The sequence below is a fragment of the Balaenoptera physalus genome, assembly GCF_965194825.1.
Source record: "Balaenoptera physalus genome assembly, chromosome: 14".
NCBI classification, from domain to species: Eukaryota; Metazoa; Chordata; class Mammalia; order Artiodactyla; family Balaenopteridae; genus Balaenoptera; species Balaenoptera physalus.
The window spans coordinates 37,254,486-37,266,718 of NC_138893.1; the positions used below are offsets into that span (position 1 = coordinate 37,254,486).

A 12,233-nucleotide genomic window follows, 5' to 3' on the forward strand; every position below is an offset into this window, starting at 1 on the left:
CACCCTAATAAACTCATCTGAACTTGATTACCTCTGCCAAAACCCTGTCACCAAATTTAATAATGTGGCCCCTACATTCTGTAACCTACATTCTGAATTACTGTAGGTTAGGAACCCAACACACCCTTTTTTGGGGACACAATTCAACCCATCATCTTTGCTTCTGTCCCTCAACATTAGCTAACTTCCCTCCCCACTCCCACAGCAGTTTTTAGCTTCTTAAAGCTATGCCTTGAATCTCAAATACCTCTCTTTCAGAAAAGGGTCTTTTCTACATTTCCATAATTAAAAACCTCAGTTGGATGTTTTTCTCAAAACAAAGAAACCATTTACCCCAAAGGAGGTCTGACATCACCACTTCTTATAAGATGATCAGTTTTAGTTTGTTAAAAGGCAGGTTGGGTTTTCTTGGTTGCTTTTTTTAGCTTCTGCTCAATAAGATTTCAAAAATCTTAGGGTCTACTTCTCTGCTTAGGTACCCTACAACATTAATATAAATTTATTTCATAAGTCCAAATGATTAAACATTTGTGAATACAATGAAGTCACTCAATGAGAATAATGAAACTGTTTTGAGCAACATAGAAATTTGAAATCTGGGTTCATGGAAGAAAACAGTAATCTTATATCAGCTTCAGCGTGTAATTTATTTCTGTATGTGATTTAAGTTGCATAAAATGGAGAAAATCTTGATTCGCATCAGTAAAACCAACACCCTTTACAGCTTAATAGCACATGGCAATCTCAGAATAATCTTCAATTAAATAGCAATGGCCAGAATTTTATTCAGAGAATTGGTCAGTAGCATAAGTTAATTGACTGGAGGTCAACAACGTGTTAAAATTTAGTGTAAACCAAATTTGTGTGTGCCGATGTAATTGTATTACTGTTTAAAATATGTAATTTGGAAAATTAAATTTAAATTATTTTCAGAGCTCCAAGAGCACCTCTGCTTGCCTTGGGGCTTCTTGGAAGAACATAATTAGAAAACCTCTGACCTACTCAGTCAGGGCCGAGCTCACATGCATTTCACTTTCCCCTTCAACCTCATTCCCTTTGCTCCTACGATGGTGATGGTGGGCACTTCCATCCTCAGGGCGGCTGATATCTCAGGGCCCCTGGTTAAGTCTTTTTCAGGTGTTTTGTGTATGCTGCACCCCTGCCTGGAATCTCAACAACCCCTAGATTTCGAGCCCCGCCCATTCTTCAGGTTCAAGTCCATCCACCCACTATCACTTGCTGGGTGTCAGGCATCTGCTGGGCACTGCCAGGTACAGCCCGGCTGTAAAGACAGCAGACCACAGCCGTGTCCTGTGGGGCACCCAAGGGCGGGGGTCAGGGAAGACAGGTGTGAGCAGGCATTCAAATGCAGTGAGGTCACAGCACGAGCTGTGCCTCCCTGGGCACAGTTACCTGCAGGATCACAGGGAAGCTAGGACCTCATTCGGAAGCCCCCAGCACACCCCCATTTCTGTAGTCCCTGAACTTCAGTTCACTGCTGGCTTTTCACTTCATCATTCATGAATGTGTTCACAGGTTCTACCTCTCTTCCACAGCCCCTCTTCCATCCTAATTTCTTTAGGGGCAGGGCCTCAAACACCTCTGTGTGCCCCTCAGTGCCAGGCACAGGGACAATCTCATTAAATGTTCAGGAAATGCATGTTGGTTAGTGTTACTGACCAGCAGGATAAACAAGAAGACAAGTGCGGGTGGCGTCAGAGCAGAGAACCATTGCAGGCAGAAGGGTGTGGGGAAGGGGTGCCCAGAGGGCTCTACAGTATAGCCCAGAGGGTCACATTGGCCCTCCCAGTGTGGCATCCTGTAGGGCTACATGTGGCTCTCATGCTGGCAGGTGTTCCTTCTTTCACACTCCCTTGAATTCAAAAGTAAGATTTTGTATCTTCAGAATGGTTATGACTGGCTGGCCCAGAGTCGGTGGGCTCCCTCCATGTTTAATTTTAAGCTACCGATATGACTTCTGAACAGGGATCGGGAAGAGATGTGCACCATCGGCCGCAGTGAGCTGGCCAGAGCACAGCACTGCTTGGAATCAATGTTTCGTACAAGAGATCGCATTCAAGGAAGGCCTCTATAATCAAACAGGACGTCCTGTCTTTGATTAATTTCAATTACAGTCAAAAATAGAATATACAAGAGCTTATTCACAGTACAAGACAGAGACAGCCTAATGCCTCCCTTCCTTCTAACTGTCTGTTTTGATGAGTAAATAATGACTGACTGGCTTATGGATGAGACAGATCAAAACCAAGAAAAAGATGCTCTGCTTGCAGGACTCTGTGAAGGTCCCGGCTCCCAAGTGTCTCGTTACATTTGAATTCCACAAGCAAAGGCTGTCTTTCAAGATCCTACACAATGCACACCACCCTGTGGGGCTTGGAATTTGTGCAAATGCAGATTTTCATCCCATCCCAACCCCACCCTCAGATTCCAATCCAGTAGGTTGGCAGTAAGGTCCATAAAATCAGCACTAAATTTTAAGACCCACCCCTCTATGTGATCTCGGGTGGCCTCAGCCTACAGTGGCTTGAAGCAGGATTTCATTTTCCAGCCAGAGATGGAAGTCAGGCAGCAGCAGTGAGAGCGCTGAATCCCAGCCACTAGGCCACTAGGGACCAATGACCAGCGACAGGGCCCTGGCCCATCAGCTGTGCAGAAATGAATTTCCACATAGAGACGGAAAGTAGTGAAACAAGTCAAGTGTTTATTGGGAGGAAAAAGGCTACGTGTGGCTAGACACATGGGTTTCCTGTGGCCAATCATCTTGCTTTGCCTGGTTCTGAGTCCATATTCGGTATATCTCAGGGTTCTCCCCTGTGTGCACGTGCATCTCTTAGCCAAAATGGATTCTAGTGAAGAGGTTTATGAGTAGGTTGACATCACCTACTATGGGGTGGCGCTCCTCCCCCCCTTTTTGACCTTCAAGGAGCCTTTCTGCGCGTGCGTAGTCAGGAAGGCCTTCTTGACCTCAAGAATGAGATACATGTGGTCTCCTGTCTGGGCAGGGCTTGGCTTCTCCTCCCTCCTGTTATTTTGGAGGATCTGTCCACAGGGGATGAACTCCAGCTGCTCAGCCTGGGACCCATCTATCTCCTGTGTCACGTGGAAAGACTTTTTGGAGATAAGCAAGAGTGTTCATGAAACAACCTACTATGAGCCAGTCTCTGCTCTGGGTGCCGGGGAAAGAGTGACAAACAAACCAGATGCAGAATTTAAGATCTATCGGAAAGAAAGTATTTTAAAGCGTGGCTGGTTTCCCCTTTCCCACTCACCCTGCATGACTCTATCCCTCACCCCACCTAGTCTTACTATAGGACCTTGCTCCCCAGAGAAGGGCTGGACTTGGCTCAGGTGGCCCATAGGAGCCTTCAGGAGCTAAGCCCCTGACCCGAGAGCTAAGCCCCCGACCCGAGAGGGCACAGGGGATGTGCTCAGCCCTTTGGCCCCCCCATCATCTTGCTGTGAGAGTCGGAGAGAACAGGAACCTCAGACTCCACAATCCCAGCATTCTTCAGAGATAGATGCCTTGGGAAGGAGTAGAGCTTTGTCAACACACACCTACCTATCAGGGAGGAAACTTCTCTCAGAAAGTCACAGCCCCACCACTGTTCCAATGCCCCACTTTGACAAGTTCACTGCAGATCTTTTATTAGACTCATCATTTTCTCCATTCAAGGTCACCAGTTCCGACTCACTGGGAGTAGCTTAATGGGCTGAAGAGAATTCAAAGCGACTGGGGTCTCTTGGCTACACTTTAGTATCAGATGTATGAAAGCTGCTTGTCAGCAACAGTTGTTGCTTTGACTGATGAGCCAGCCTCCAAGAGCAATGATTAAAAGTGACGTCCGTGAGATAGTTATTCAAACTTCTCTTTCCATCCCTGAGCCATCATCTGCATGTCTGCACTGATTTTGAAATGCAGATGGCGGACATCATTGTTCTGTATCCGGATACCCTCCTTAGAAAGCTTTTGCTGCCATGAAGGAAGAAACAATCCTCTGAAGTACATGTATCTACAGCCCATCTGTTGGAGCCCTCCTCTGACAGGCGCCACGGGTGCAGGCACTCCTAATTTGTCTCTGTCTTTACTGCTGCACCGTCCCATATTCATGAATGGGAGTCTTCGCTCACCGCCTGTAATTAATCTCTGTCTCATTGGGAGAAAACCCAGCTAGCAACAATGCAGCTCGTGTATCTGCAGGCAGCAGACACCACACCTATCAGAAGTGCACGCAGCAAGTTCATTTTCCCATCATGAACTCCCTCACGTTTCGAAACCGAGACAGCTGGGTGAGCACACAAATGAGGCTGTGTGACTGGGCCGCCCGGGTCAGCGAGCAATGGACAGGGTGCATCAGGCCCGAGGACTTGATGCTGAATGCCCGCCCCAGGGAGCACCTTCCTCCTCGGCATGTGTCTATAGTGGAGTGGAGCAGGACACGCCAGAAGCAGCTTTCATTCAGTCAAGAGGCCACGGATCCCTTCTGCTGTGTAACACCCACCACTCCTGCACTGGCATTTCATGTGGATGCCATAGTGGTTTTTAAGAGGTGCCATTTTCCTTAAGTGGGCTCCATCTGTGAACTCGCTGAGCTCTGGCAGCGTCTGCGTGTGCGGTGGGGAGGGGGAATAGCACGGCCTTGGCCATTAACTTTCTGGTTGGAAATTTTTACTCTCTCCTTTTCTGCAGAAGAATGACATCTGTGATGGGAAGCACACACATGCACACAGTCCTGCTTCAGAATACGGTCATCGGTCGCTGGGACATTTGCTGCTCTGGACCATGGGAGCTGCTCTCCATCTTGACAACACGCTGAGTGGAATCTCTTGGCTTGTGGAATCTGTTAAAGCAGAACACATGGGGCGTAGGTGGGAGAGGGGGGACGAGAAGTGGAAGAGGATTTTTCAAAACATGGATGTTTATTAACTGAGGACAACACATGCAAACTACCTTTTGGATGAAGGTTAAGATAATCTTTAGAGAAAGTGTTTACCTTCTAGAAACTCCTCCGGGCCTGATGTGCCTGATGCCTTGGGTGCCTGTTCTCCTCCTACCTGTCTGGCTATTCCTGCTCAGTCTTTATGTGGAGACTCTTCTACTACTGCTCTGTAGGACAGCCTTCCTCAAACTGGATGTACAAAAATGGTTCTGTGTTTAAATCAGAGTGGGGAAGTATGTGCCTTCTCTTGGAGACCCACCAGCCCTATTAGTGCTTACACGCTCTGGGTGGATTGGTTGACATCTAGACAATTATTCCAACCCCTCTCCCCCACTCAGAATGATTGGTTCAAGACAGCTGATTCCATTCCCCTTGCTGTTGACTGATTTAGGCATAGGCTTGCAGCCCAATCCAAGCCAACACAATCTGAAGGAAAGAGAAACCTTAGGAAGAAGCACTTTCCTTCCTCCGTTTAGCAGAAGTGTCCAAGTCTCCACCCTGGTGAAAGAAGACATCCCTGCTACATTTTCAGTCACCACGTCTCTCCTAGGCACCCCATCCCTGTTTCCAGCTGCTTATAGAAGTCCCAGCTGGGTGCTTCCGGAAAAGCCATGGGCTGGCATTCAGGAGAAGTGTTGTCTCCTAACCTTTCTGAAACTGTTCATCTATTGGGTTGATCCACATGACTCATGCTAGGATTCCATTTTTACAACCAAACTCGACTCCCACCTTCTGAGCCCATGGCCCCTAAAACAACTAGCTGCTCCTCTGTCATCTCTGTTGGTTAATGTTGTCACTATTCCTCCTGTCAGGGTTCTGTAATTCCTTCTGTAAAGGTTTCCTTCTTTCCAGGCTGAAAACCTCATGTTCCCCTGCAATTCTTCTTTTCCTTTATTCTACCGCATCCAACCAGTGCCCTTCCCCATAATTCAGTCACGCTCCTGCCCCTCTCTGTGGGCTCTTCTCTTTACAGATAACGAGAAAAATTATAATAGCCCTGGATTTAGGATGCTTTGTATAAGCTCTTCCCTCTGAAATTATCTACTATGTGGATACCACACAGTGTCTAAAGGCAGTGATCTGACCCCCCCTCTATCTCCTGTTCAGAATCATTGAAAGCCAACCCATTGCCTTTAGAATAATTCCAAAACTTTCTTCATAAATCTGCATGATTGAGCACTAAATTAAAATCCCAGCTTTATCACTTGCTATACTCTCATTTCTTTGATGCATCCTTTACAGAGCCCGGACAGGTTAGTGTCCCCCGACTCCAAATTCGCTTCTTTCCAGAACATCAGAATGTGACCTTATTTGAAAATAGGGTCTTTGCAGATGTAATTCATTAAGACAAAGTCATACTGGATTAGAGTGGACCCTGATCCAATGACTGGTGTTCTCATAAAAAAGCTATATGGAGACACAGATACACACAGATGGACGGCAGCCAGGGGAAGGAGGCAGGAACTGGGAATTGTGCTACCACAAGTCAGGGGACACCAAGGATTGCTGGCAAGCACCAGCAGCTAGAATGGGCATGGAAGGACCCTCCCCTAGAACCTTCAGAGGGAGTATGACCCCGCTGACACCTCCACTTCGAACTTCTGGCATCCAGAACCGTGAGGAGCTAGTGTTCTAGGCTAACAGTCAGTTCGTGGCCCCAGGAAAGCAACAGAGAACCTCTCCTTTTCCTTAGGATTTCTTTAATTTCTCTTAGCAATGTCTGGATTTTCAGTGTACACGTCTTTGCTTGATTGTGCCTGCCACTTCACACAAAATACTCCAGAGTATTATACCCAAAACAGGGACACTATTCCAGGGAACCAGCACATAACCTCCCAATGAGGAATTATGGTTTCCACATTATAATCCAGTCCACAGGCCCACTTAATCTTTCACCAGTTGCCCCAAGAACAGCTATCTTTCTGTTAGATCAATCCCTATGTTTCATATTTTGTGATGCTATTTTAAGTGATATTTTTATTTCAATTTTCAATTGTTTGTTTCTGGTAATTAAAAATAAAACTGATTTTTTTACATTGATCTTGCCTTCTGCAACCTTGCTATAGTAACTTATTGGTTCTTATAGATTTTCAGCTTTGTTTTTGTTTTGGTAGATTTCTTATGCAGACAATGACATTGACTGTGAATAAAGAGTGTTTCACTTCTTTATTTCCAATCTGGATGTCTTTTATACTTTTTTCTTGCATTATTGCACTGGCTAGCATCTCCCAGTTTTGGGTAGAAGTGCTGAGAGCAGAAATCTTTGCCTTGTTCAGATGTTAGGTGCAAAGCAATCTGTCACCGTTTTATATGATGTTAACTGTTGTGATATTCTGATGTATAATAAGAAATATACGTTTGATCTTCCTCCCCTTTTCTGGCACAGAATTCCAAAACCCTTGGGATTTCCTTGATGAAGAGAGCTATAGAGGTGTCTTTTGTTGTGTTAGTGAAGTGAGTTTTGGAAAGCCATAGGTATAACCAAAGGAAAAGGGCTGATTGTCAGAGGAGCCAACCATGTGATTAGAGAATTGAAACGTCCAGTCCCACGCCCCAGACCTCTGGGGAGGGGAGAGGGGCTGGAGATTGAGTTCAATCACCAATGGCCAATGGTTTAATCAATCATGCCTATGTAATGAGGCCTCCATAAAAACCCCAAAGGAGAGGGTTTGAAGAGCTTCCAGGTTGGTGATCACTTGGAGGTGCTGGGAGAGTGATGCACCCAGAGAGGCCATGGGAGCTCCAAGCCCCTCCCTCATGCCTTGCCCTATGTAGTTCTTCCATCTGGCCATCCCTGAGTCATAGCCTTTTATAATAAAATGGAGATCTAGGAAGTATAATGTTTCTCTGAGTCTGTGAGCCACTCTAACAAGTTAATCAGACCTGAGGAGGGGGTCATGGGAACCCCTGATTTATAGCCAGTTGGTCAGAAGCACAGATAACAGCCTGGGCCTCCGACTAGCTTCTGAAGTGGGTGGGGGTCTGGGGCAGCAGTCTTGTAGGACTGAACCCTTAACCTATAGAATCTGATGCTGTCTCCTGGTAGACAGTGTCAGAATTTAGTTTCATTCTAGGATATCCTACTAGTATCTAAGAATTGTTTGTTGTATGTGTGGGGAAATCTACCCCACCCCAGTGCTGAAACTGAGTCTCAGAACACCAAGAGCTGTGTTTTTCAGATGCCTTTCTCTACCTAGTTTGCCAACATCTTCTACTAGGAATAGATACTGATTTTGTCAAATACTTTCTTTTCTTCCTTCCTTCCTTCCTTTCCTTTCCTTTCTTCCTTCCTTCCTTCTTTCCTTTCTTTCTTTCTCTCTCTCTTTTTGCATCTATTGAGAGGACTGTATCAATTTTCTCTTTTATTCTGTTAACATGAAATAAATTGATTGATTTTTGAATGTTAAACCAGTCTTGCACTCCTAGTATAAACCCCACTTGTTATGGTGTATTTTTCTTTTGATATACTGTTTAATTCTATTTGCTAAAATTTTGTTAAGAATTTTTACATATATGTTCATGAGGGATATTGGTCTGTAGTTTCCTTGCAATGTGTGTCTAGTTTTGGTATCAGAGTAATGCTGCTCTCACAGAAAGACTTGGGAAGTATTCCATCCACTTCCATTATCTGGAAGAGTTTGTGTAGAATTGATATCATTTTTTCCTTAAATGTTCAGTTGTAATTCACCAGTGAAGCCATCTTGGTCTGGAGTTTTGTTTGGTTTTGTTTTATGGGTATGTTTTAAATTTATTTAAAATTTAAATGAATTCAGTTTATTTAAAGCTATAAGGTTATGCAGGTTACCTATTTCTTCTTGACTGAGCTTTTGTAGTTTGTGTCTTTCAAGAAATGTGTCCATTCATCCAAGATTTTACATTTATTGGCATAAACGTGTTCCATTTATTGGCATGAATTTGTTCATATCATACCCTGCTATTCTTGCAATATCTGTAGAATCTGTGGTAAAATTACCTCTCTCATTCCTGATATTAGTAATTTGTGTCTTTTCTCTCTCTTTCTCTTTTCCTGATTAATCTGGCTGGAAGCTTATTAATTTTACTGACGTTCTCAAAGAACTAGATTTTGGCTTCATTCCAGTCTTTCTATTTTGTTTGTTTCCTACCTCACTGATTTTCACTTTGGTCTTTATTTCATTTCTTTTGCTTATTTTTGGTTTAATTTGATTTTCTTTTTCTAGTTTCTTAAGGTGGAAACTAAGGTCACTTATTTTAGATTTTTTTTCTTCTCATATATAGGCGTTTCATGCTAAAAATGTCATTTTAAATACCACTTTAGCTGTATTCCACAAGTTTTGGTACATTGTGTTTTCATTTTCATTCAAAATATTTTCTAATTTTCCTTTTGATTTCTTCTTTAGTCATATGATATTTAGATGTGTATTATTTAGTTTCCAAATATTTTGGAATTTTCCAGATATTGATTGATTTCTAATTTAATTTCACTGTGGTCAGAGAAATAACTTTGTGTGACTTAAATCCTTTTGCATTTATTGAGGCTTGTTTTGTAACTCAGAATGTAGTCTGTCTCGGTAAATGTTCCTTGCATACTTGAAAAAAAAATGTGTATTTTCCTGTTTGGGGGAAATGAATGTTTTATAAAAGTCAACTAGGTCAAGCAGGGTGATATTGTTGTGCAAGTCTTTTACATCCTTATTGATTTTCTGTTTTTTCTTCTTCTTTCAGTTACTGAGAGATGGCTGATGAAATCTCTAACTGTAACTGTGGATGTCTCTATTTCTCTCTGTAGTTCTTTGGGGGAGAGGGATGTGGAGGTCAGAAGGTTGAGTACCACTCCCACCAGAAGCTGAGAATAAAACCCCATAGTTGACCATGTCAGGGAAGGGCAGTGGCTTGAGAGTCTACAGGAGAGCAGGGTGCCAGGAGAGGCCCCACCATACTGTCAAAGATGGAGGTAATGTCTCTTCCAGAAGGAAAGACGCTCAGTTGGGCTAAATTCTGGTCTAAACACTTTACAGTTCCTCTAACATGGTGATTCTCAGACTAGGATGTGCATCAGGATCACTGAGAACTTGTTAAAATGGACTTCTGGGCCCCGCCCAAAGAGTTTCTGATTATGTAGGCCTTTGATGGGGCCCAAGACTTCACATCTCTAACAAGTTCCCAGGTGATGCTCGTGATGCTGGTCGTGGACCGCTGCTCTAGTGCAGCCTCCCCTCCACGCTGGGCCTTACACCTGCTCTCCCATTGCCCTGAACCCTATTCTGCCCCCACAGCTCCCACCCAACCTGGTTAACACCTATGCAGCTTCCCTGAGGCTCCATGTCCAGAGAGTCGCTTCCCCAGATGCCCCGTGAGCCCCCATACATCTCCATGTCACATTACACAGTGACTGCCTGTTACCTGTCATCCTGTCCTCCCCTGGAATGTCAGATCTCGGGAACAAAGGCTCCGTCTGGCTTGTTCACGATTGTACTCCTGGAGCAGAGCGCAAGCTCAGATACTCACTGCACAAGTGATGTCTAACTCCTCAAAGTGTGAGTGTTCACAAAGGCCTCACCTGAGCTTTCCATACATTCTGTGAACTGAATACTAATCGTAATGTCAACATTAAGATACCTGGAAATGGATCCAGAGTCTCCTGAGACCATTCCTTCTTTCTTGGGTGTTAGATTTGGGCAAGAAGCACATGAAACAGGATTGGGGTTTGGGAGGGCAATAATTTCAAACACACATCCTCTCTGGAATTTCTTCCCCAAATGCACACATTACGAGTCGGGGGGTGGTTTTGGCTCCCTCCCAGAGGAGCGGTGCCTGTCACTTCTTAGCCCTTCGGGGCAGCGTCTGCTTTGTGTCGGTGGCAGCTGCCAGGTGCAAAGATGAATGACCCAGGTTCCACCTTGATGGATAGCTGCCCCCAAGAAACTGGTGCATGATCTACAGAGATCTTCTTTAGGAAATGTGACAAACAGTGATAGATGAGGAAGGTGAGCGGCTCTTCTGCTGCCAGAGACACCAGCTCTGAAGACACTTATCTGTGGCTGATGAAAAACAGTCCACAACACAGATCCAAAGGGAAAAAGAAAACAAGACGCCAGTTCAAGTAGTGGAAATTAACAGTACCTTGCATCTGGATAATCTGCACTTCTCAGAGATTGCTTTCACTCAGTTATTATAGTTACCAGTGAGATAGACAGGATAGGTATTAGTATTCTCATTTTTCCCTTGGGTAAACTGAGGCTGGAAGAGGTTAAATGTCAATTCCAAGGTCACAAGTACACTGTGGCAGAGCCAGGGCTACAGCCTGTCATCTGATTTCCCACCCAGCGCTCCTTACACCCACTAGCCGGACAGTGGGGTGGGAAAAACACTGTCACCTATTTTCCTACAAAGCAGTAAAGAAAGTGCTGACTGGTAAGAAATGTTTGTGTACGCATACTTTATCCTCAAGGCTGATTTATGGGAGAAAAACATCATGGGAAAGCATTTGGTTGGAGCTGAGAATTAAAAAGAAAAGTGCTTTTTGTCATTTCAGGTATGCTGCATGCCACATTACCCAGCAAGCCCGAGGTGAGCGGAGCTGTAGCCGGTGGTCGCTGCCACCTGCCTTTGATGTGGCGACACCGAGGCTTTATTCTTCTGGTGAAAGGCTTTGCCAAAGCAGCTCCCCCTCTTTCTGACTGCAGTGCTACATGCATTGCTTTAGAGGACAAAGCCAGGGTCCATGTACCAGCCTCAGGCCAATTAAGCCTAAAACAAATGCTTAGGCTGCCAGAGCACCGATGACACTCGCAATGCCGTGGGCCCCGACCCACAGCGGAAAGGCTGCCAGACATGCCCCAGTAATTGGACTGACGCACCGACTCAGCGTCCACGGCTTCCCTAATGACCAGTGCTGCCGGCTGTTGGTTTAGGAGCACTTAAAACGCGAAAGCACTAGAAAACGCAGTCGGTGAGCCCACAAGCCAGGCCCCCCTTGAGGCCATTTGCTGGACACACACTCTGGATTTTTCTACCACGTCTAGGGGCATACATAGGAGAGCTGAGATGCAAGGTCAAAAAAGCCAGAGTTATTAAAGCAAGGGCTGAGAAGTCTCCAAAGGTGAGAGGACCCTCAGATCAGGTGGGAAAAAATCATGGATTTTTCATCAAGAAAACACAAGCTCAGCATGGAAGAGGAAACAATTATTCACAAAACCCACACGTTGTAAATGCATGACCTCTCGTCCCATCCGAGAGAGATTCCAAATGGCTAATAGCTTCAGGGTGATTAACTTGGGCTAGACTAACTTTGTG

The 12,233-nt window shown here is 44.9% G+C and overlaps 1 protein-coding gene across 2 annotated transcripts in view; it reads right to left on the reverse strand.

Annotated features, from left to right (window-relative positions):
* Positions 1–3,416: 3,416 nt before the first annotated feature.
* Positions 3,417–12,233, reverse strand: part of ATRNL1 (attractin like 1) — a 715,591-nt gene continuing 706,774 nt past the window's right edge. For both annotated transcript variants that reach the window (XR_014253040.1, XR_014253041.1), the window contains one exon: positions 3,417–4,859. The gene's annotated coding sequence lies outside the window, so the exon portion shown is untranslated. The remainder of the gene's footprint in view (positions 4,860–12,233) is intronic.